Raw genomic sequence first — 8,918 nt, forward strand, 5'->3', positions numbered from 1 at the left:
TCCCCTTTATCACTTTGTCATCAGTTTTGAGGCCTCAAAACTGCTGACAGATTGCCTTAATTTAAGGCTGTAATGTCTCCTCATTTGGCAGAGGGGCATTCGGGTCCACTCAGGTAATGGGGCCCAAGTGCGACTGCTACCTGTAATCTTCCTATATCTATGCTTCTTTGCAGGTCTGTACAGCCTGCACAGTCAACGTTCCCCTCTTGAATACAGTAGCTTTGCTATACGACTCAAATTACAAAGAAAAAAAGCTTTACGGCAAAATATTCTTTAAGGGGGATTAAACTGTAATTGATAGTTCTGGCTGATTTTCTTTCTAACTAAACTTACACCGTAAAGTGTTCATTTATGAGCTTGCACTTAATATTAATAAATAAATATTCAATGCCTTGCGAAAGTGTTCACTCCTTTTCTGTTTTTCCTGCTTTGTTGCATTAGTATTATAAATGGCACCCGGTAGGTGGAAAGTCCTGTTACAGCCTTTGCATTTGGACCCAGGGGCATCAAGGTACACCCCTGTTTCTATAATATCTTTAAACAGAAAAAGTCAGACAAATCTGCGGCCATAAAAAGGTATGGAGGATTAATCAGTTATTGTAAGTTTTCTGAAATTGTATTTTTCATTCTTCTGTTTTTAAATTGGAGATAAACTTAATACAATTTTTAAAAAAGCTCAATTCTTCGATGTACCAATTTTTTGCTCTGCTTATTTTTAATGAATGATGAATAAAATTTATACATTTGTGTGTCCCCTGTAAACAGTGTATTTTCTAGTTCTGTCTGTAAATAATACATAATATAAGAGATTTTTCAGAGACGCCAGTTATATAACTCTGCGACTCCTTAAATTGATCATATTCCAGCATCAATTGGATTTTTTAGCTTGAATGGAGCTGAGCTGCAATACTAGAAACAACCAATAGACAGGTGTGGCGCTGTTTCTGGGAGAACAGTTTTATATTTTTCTAATCCTGTACAACCCTTTTAATGAAAGACCTGACACCTTTCTCGCTTCACTCCAGTTACAAAGATAAGTCTTTTTGTTCTGGCATCAAAATATTTCAGTCAGAGACCAAGCTAGCAACCTTACTCACCTCCCTAAACATTCCCTTAAAGTTTTATGTAACATGAGATTTTGAATATATTTTCCAACATTTCCATTTCTACTGACTTGGATTTCACTAGAGAAGAAGCTGCACGTTCCAAACACCATCTCTGAAGAGGTCGTCCAAGTGTTGTGTTAAAAATTGAGGCACCTGATAGATAGATAGATAGATAGATAGATAGATAGATAGATAGATAGATAGATCGATCGATCTGAGGTCGATAGATAGATAGATCGATCTGAGGTCGATAGATAGATCGATCTGAGGTTGCTAGATAGATAGATCTGAGATAGATAGATAGATAGATAGATAGATAGATAGATAGATAGATAGATAGATAGATAGATAGATAGATAGATAGATAGATAGATAGATATGAGATAGATAGATAGATATGAGATAGATAGATAGATAGATCTAAGATAGATAGATAGATAGATAGATATGAGATAGATAGATAGATAGATCTAAGATAGATAGATAGATCTAAGATAGATAGATAGATCTAAGATAGATAGATCTAAGATAGGTAGATAGATAGATAGATAGATAGATAGATAGATAGATAGATAGATATGAGATAGATAGATAGATAGATCTAAGATAGATAGATAGATCTAAGATAGATAGATAGATCTAAGATAGGTAGATAGATCTATGATAGATAGATAGATAGATAATAGATAGATAGATAGATAGATCGATCTGAGGTCGATAGATAGATAGATCGATCTGAGTTCGATAGATAGATAGATCGATCTGAGGTCGATAGATAGATAGATCGATCTGAGGTCGATAGATAGATAGATCGATCTGAGGTCGATAGATAGATAGATCTGAGATAGATAGATAGATAGATCTGAGATAGATAGATCTAAGATAGGTAGATAGATCTAAGATAGGTAGATAGATATATAGATCTATGATAGATAGATAGATCTATGATAGATAGATAGATAGATAGATAGATAGATAGATCTATGATAGATAGATCTACAGGGTGGGCCATTTATATGGATACACCTAAATAAAATGGGAATGGTTGGTGATATTAACTTCCTGTTTGTGGCACATTAGTATATTGGAGGGGGGAAACTTTTCAAGCTGGGTGTTGACCATGGCGGCCATTTTGAAGTCGGCCATTTTGTATCCAACTTTAGTTTTTTAGTTTTTTCAATGGGAAGAGGGTCATGTGACACATCAAACTTATCGAGAATTTCACAAGAAAAACAATGGTGTGCTTGGTTTTAACGTTACTTTATTCTTTCATGAGTTATTTACACGTTTCTGACCACTTATAAAATGTGTTCAAAGTGCTGCCCATTGTGTTGGATTGTTAATGCAACCCTCTTCTTCCACTCTTCACACACTGATAGCAACACCGCAGAAGAAATCCCTCCCAATCTGACCCCCTTAGACTTTTATCTTTGGGGTCATCTGAAGGCAATTGTCTATGCTGTGAAGATACGAGATGTGCAGCAACTGAAACTACGGATGCTGGAAGCCTGTGCTAGCATTTCTTCTGCGGTGTTAGGTGTTCTGGTTAGGGTATGTTCACAGGGCCGAAAAATCGGAAGCAGAACGCCTCCAAACATCTGCCCATTGATTTCAATGGGAAAAACGGAGCTCTGTTCCGACGGGCCGTTTTTTTTTACGCGGGCGTAAAAAAACGGCCGTGAAAAAGAAGTGCAGGTTACTTCTTGGGACGTTTTTGGAGCTGTTTTTCATAGACTATTGAAAACAGCTTCAAAAAGGGGCGGCAAAAATCGCCGGGAATATCGTGAGTGGCTTAAATAACGTCTGAAAATCAGGAGCTGTTTTCCCTTGAAAACAGCTCCGTATTTTCAGACTTCTTGAGTTTGCGTGTGAACATACCCTTAATAAAGAAGGTGAGAGCGATGAATGTTTTGCCTTTCATACATATGGACCATCATTACAATTTCTTGAATGGTTCCATAATATAGGACTGGGGCAATAATTTAGAACCGTTATCTATTCTATCTATCCAAGTGTATTTTATGTTGTTTGTTAAAAGATTTTATTGTATTTTATGAGATTCCTTTTATTCTGTGAAAGCATCTTTTACCTTTAACATTCTACCGTATAGTGTACTTTACCAAGGGTTACAAAAAAAAGTCACTGAAATGTACCAACATGTATACTGTGGTTGCAGCTAATAGAAAACTCACTTTTTAAAAAGACCATGACAAAAAAAAAACCAAAGACTTTTTTAAACTGCTCCTATAAAGCAATTGTTGGTTTCATAATTGTAACATTCTCTCTTGAATTGATTAATTTTCTATAGAGATATTTATTGTAAAAATCAGATCCTAAACTTTCCCAAGGTGAAGACTGAAATCATTATATTTTTTATGTTTGCATCCCTATAAGATATAAAGAGAATGTGAGCTGTCTCAATAGCTAATATTCAAGAGAAAACAATTATAAATTGAAAACCTCAATTATGAGAAAATATCTTTTTTTTAAATTTTTTTTAATTTTTTTTAGGTTTTGAGAAAACGGTGGGGAAAAATAATTAACTACTTTACTCTGCCGTCACCATAAAACAGACTACAGGCTATCCCCTCTGGCTAGAGGAAAAAAAGGTTCAGTATCCAGTTTTGAAAAATGATTCTTTGCTGTAAGAGCTGTGAAATAGTCTACCTCGGGAAGTGGTCTTAGCAGAAACAGCGGATTGCTTCAAGAAAGTTCGGATACTTTTGTATGAGAAAACAATATAAAGTGTTATAGAAATGTATAAATGTACATTGACCAATCTGATGGCCACTAGAGATCGGGAAGAATTTTTTTTCCCTTTTTTAAGGGTTCATTCACACTTCCATATTTCTGATCTGTTTTAATTCCTTCTTTGTTTTTTTCATTGAAAACGTTTTGGTTTTTTTATGTGCATGACGTTTTTTTCCAATACTCAGCATGTGCCAACGGATCTATATGTTGGTACCGTTTTTAGCCCATAGAAGTCAACAGATTTAATTTAAAAACGCATGTTCCAGTTTTGCATTCTTCTCTTGTGCATATTTATTCCATTTTTGACATCCGTATTTCAGCAACATTGCAAAAACATTTGTATCCTTTAACAAACATGGATGAAAAACGTTCAACTCCTAATAAAATGCGCAACAAAAACAAAGACAATACAGAAAAAAAAATACAAACAGATTGCAAAAAATAAATAATTGACGTATTTTTATACGCCACTCCTTGCGCGGCAGATTTCCCTGTACCCTACATCCCATATATTCTAATATTTCACCTTCCTCTGGATCAACCAGGGCTAATTCTTTTTTTTACCCCTTCAAAACTTTTTCAGCGGTTGCGACGCACTTGCTTGACCTTTGGTGGTCCTACGTTAAGGTTTAGGATCTAATTGTTCTAGGAAAGGCAATATCTCTACCAGAAACCACCTACAAACAGGTGGTCGTGGCTGTTAAACCTGGCATCCGTGCTTATTTTCCCCAGAGCTTCTGCGTGGAAAACACAGAAATGTATTAAGTAAAACATTACAACTCTTTTCAACAGGCTTTGTTGTTCAAGCCAGAGCTCCAGCCCAGAGACTTTTTTTTTTGCAGTAAACATGTTGTTCTAAACATTTTCAGAAGAGATGTTCCGACAATAGACAACCCCGGTATGCTATGGTACATAAGATGATGTCCAGTGTTATTACAGGGTTAACAAACGGGTGATGGAAAATAATTCTACCGAATGTTATTATGTTATGGGGGTCCATAACATAATTTTCGAATTTTAAAATTTTCTGATGCTACAAAGCGCAGAATGTTTTTTTTTTGTTTTTTAAATGGACATGTACCACTCATGGTCAGTATTTATGACATTTGCCTTGAGCCTCATTTGCCCTCTATATATATATGTATAGATTTCTTTACTGTAAACAATGTATTAGAATGAAGTGTTTCATATAAAAGTGGCCTCAAAACCACAATACCTGCAAAATGTTTGTATGAGCGAAATTGATCTGTCTTGCTGAGGAAATTAATAATTTGCAGTGGCTTCATATTTCCTTCTGTTACTTTCCTGAAATGATGATGCTGTCCCATCCACGTGCACCCTTGGCCTCGTGACATGAGTGGACAGGTCACTGCCTCCCACCTCCTCCTGCTCCTGTCTATATTCTAATCATGTTTGCTCTCTGATCATTGTAAAAGTTAAAGGGGTTTTGGGAGTTGTCAAATTTTGCAGGAGGACAGGGAAGAGGATAAAATAATAAACTAACAAGTTTCCGGCGCTGACACACCGTTCGCAGCCGGGTTTGTCCCGGAAGCTCCTGCAGTTGTTACATCCCATTCATGGCAGCATCCCCGCTGCAGCAGCACATGACCGATGAAAGCGGGAGTACCTGTTAATTCATTACCTAATACCCTCCAGAGCTAAATGTGAAAACTCCCAGATAACCCATTTACAGCATCTTGCAGAGACAGGAGGTGAATACCGAACATAATGGCCCATACTGATATTTTCTTTTTACGCCAGTCTACGTAAAGATGGTCGTTGTAGTGAGTCCTGCGAAAATGTATAAAAAGGTGCACACCTCTTAAAAAATGATAACTGTCTAAAAATGGGGAAATTAAATGTACACCTGCTATGAGCAGACATAGTTTTGCACCAAAATTGGTGACATTTCCTTCTATTTCACATCATAAATATGGTCTAAACTACTCCTCCTTTGTAAACCATGCTGGCTTTGCCGAAATTTGGCGAGCAACAAGAAAAGTCGGGAAGTGGGAAAATTTCCGTTAGATTCTGAAAATTGCCTTTTGCCTGATGGGGTGTTTTGCCTTCCTCTGGATCAACATTGAGGAATATAGGTTGAACTGGGTGGACTTGTGCCTTAGTTAACCTAACAAACTATGTTACTGTGTATGTAGCGCATTGTATGCCAAAACCTGGCACTCACTGCTTAATAAATGTAGGCCAATAATTGACTTATTACATATGACACTATATACGTGTAGCTGTTTGTTGGTTGAGCCAGTATATAGGATACATTTTTACTAGGAATCAGGGACTGCTCATAAATTGATCACGAAACATCTCTTTACTTCTTTCTCGGAGCCTCAGCTGTCCGATGCGCTCTTCCATCCAGTCACTACTCGGCACAGACCAGCAGGGGAACTGCTTTCTGCTCTGCTGGAACTATTATGGAAACACTGGTTGCCACCTATGGCAGCATTGTGGCTCTTCAGTCCTGGACCTCATGCACACTACTGTATTGCCAATCTGTGCTATACGGATCCCTAACACTGTACCTTTTTGTGCCTCCAGTTTTATACTAGGCACACAGAGATTTTTTTCTAATGGATTCTGTATGAGTTGTGGCACGTAGTATTATGCATGCATTATCCCCTAGGAGCATTGCTTTTAGGGGAGAATACAGTGCCTCACTGTGGCACCATAAGGGATGACATGGAGTGCCTAAGGACCCATAATGTGGCTTTGCCCTTAGACATAACACGAGGGTCACCTGTCCCATAACCTGTGGGGAGGTTGAAGGATATGTCACTGCACTACTAAAAATCACCATGTAGCTTTGGGCAGCTCCGCATAAAGCCCGAAATCAGCAGTGAAATAAAATAGTTGACGTTTGTTCACATTTTCAGATTCACACATGCAGTTTTTTTTTGGTAGGGACATTTATTTTATGATCAATTATCGTTTCTATAGCACCAACACATTATGTAGCACTTTATATTTACATGTTTCCACCAACGATAGGGAGCGTGTGCTTCAAGCAGTACATCAAACCCTCCAGTGACCACACACAGAGAACAGATCTATTGGTTTTCCAATATGCTTTTTTATTCGTTGTTGTTTTACAAGTATTAATCATCATTTATCTACATTTCCCGTAATCCTCAAGTGCCGGGTATAACTTCATATCAGCTGTAAAATAAACAGTCACAAATAAAACAAAAACACTAAAAATGAGTTAAAACTTTTTTTATTAATTCTTTTTTTTCTGGTTAGACATTATTGGAAACTTTAACAATTAAAAAAAAAACACATCCAGCAAAAAAACATTTTATACAGATATGTGCAAGTAAAAACAACACATGGCCATGCAATAAATAAATTCATGTACTAAAAGTACTATAGAAAATGTTAAAAAAATACTGTTTGTCTTGTCAACCAGGGGATATGGTGAGTACTCCTTTTCCAGATGTGCGTTTCGCACCTGCGGGTGGGCATTGCACACATTTTTTTCAGGGGATTTCATATTTTTACTCTTCTAACCCACAGTAGTGAAGCTGGTAATATTATTAAATGTTCTACAGGCATCTTCTACCTGTGAGCATGGGACATCAGCAAGATGATGGGCCTCATACATGTAAACCCTCGGGGCGTAGTTTCTCATAGCATCCAATCAGAATTCACCTTTTAGTTAACTAGTTTGGGTTAAAAAATCAAAACTGAAATCTGATTGGCTGCTTTGGGTAACGTCTCGTTTTTTGTTGTTTTTTTGCACAAGCTTTAAATGGGTTGCCCTCTTTGCGCAAGCACTTTAGGGGATATGGAGGTAATAGAGGGGATCCCCATACTCCCACCATAGTGGCCAACCCCTTTAATATTAGAGATTTGACATAATTTGAATGCAGAACTGATGGCATTTGTAGTAAACTATCTCTGCTTGTATGGTTATACAGGGTTTTACAGTCTGCAGTGGCAGCGCAGGGTTAACGTGCATTTCTTCGGAGAAGTCTTCACTCAGCATATTGCATATATCTCAACCAACATGAATTAGGAGAAAGTGTATTATGTGTCTGCTCAGTTTCTCCTCTACAGGTCTGGACACAGGAGGTGAGACTGAACGCCTTTTTTTTTTTTTTAAGTATTCCTGCTGGATGCCTCCCCCCACAAACCAGTGTGGTTCCCTGAAGCCATAAAACTGGCCTGCACCTGGCAATCTGTGACTGCAATTAGCTGTGAAATGTGAGCCCTGTGATTGCTTCAAGAGCTCTCACATAGGAGCAATGCGGGCATCCTCCGAGCCCAAGAAATGGTCTACACCTGCACATCACCTCCCTGCACTGCTCCCCTGGGATACCACTCACCACCACTAGAGGCGCTGATGAGCAGTGCAGAGGTGAAAACCTCCCGTGTGAGGGGTTACACTGGCCTAATCCTGGTACACAGCACCAATCACATGACCTTGTGGCTTACACCCCATGTGTTAATTAGGTCTCACTTTCTCCACATTCAGGGTGGTTTAACCCCATCAATACTGGAGAGGAGAGCAGGCTGGTTCTGAGGGGGGGGGGGGGGGCGCTGCAAAATCCCTCTGACTGGGAGTGGAAGCAGCTGGTATTTGTGTTTGGTGACATATATGGCTTTATTTACATGGATTTCAAGTCAACACTAGAAATTCTTGAATCAGCTCCGGCAATGGGTGGGAGGGGTGGGTGTAAAGGGCCAACTCATGGGCTCTATGCCGTAGTCCATTTCCTGGGAAGACTTGGATACGCTCCAGGTGCAGATACTAACCAACACTTGGTGGAGGGGGGGGGGGGGGTTATCTTATCATTTAAATTATTTCCAACTTACTATTTTTGGGGTGAAGCTTCCTGTGGCCATAACCTCCTGTATCCAACACATACACACACACACACACACACACACACACAAGTTTTTGTTATAAGAAAATAAAAAAATATAATCTTTTTGGACGCTGTAAGGAAACCACAAAGATTTTCTTTATTTCCTTCAACCTCAATCTACCGTGTAAAATGATGATCTAATTGAGATTATGAGAACGATTTCCTTCCATTTGATAGA

Source organism: Rhinoderma darwinii, chromosome 2, assembly GCF_050947455.1.
Source record: "Rhinoderma darwinii isolate aRhiDar2 chromosome 2, aRhiDar2.hap1, whole genome shotgun sequence".
NCBI classification, from domain to species: domain Eukaryota; kingdom Metazoa; phylum Chordata; class Amphibia; order Anura; family Rhinodermatidae; genus Rhinoderma; species Rhinoderma darwinii.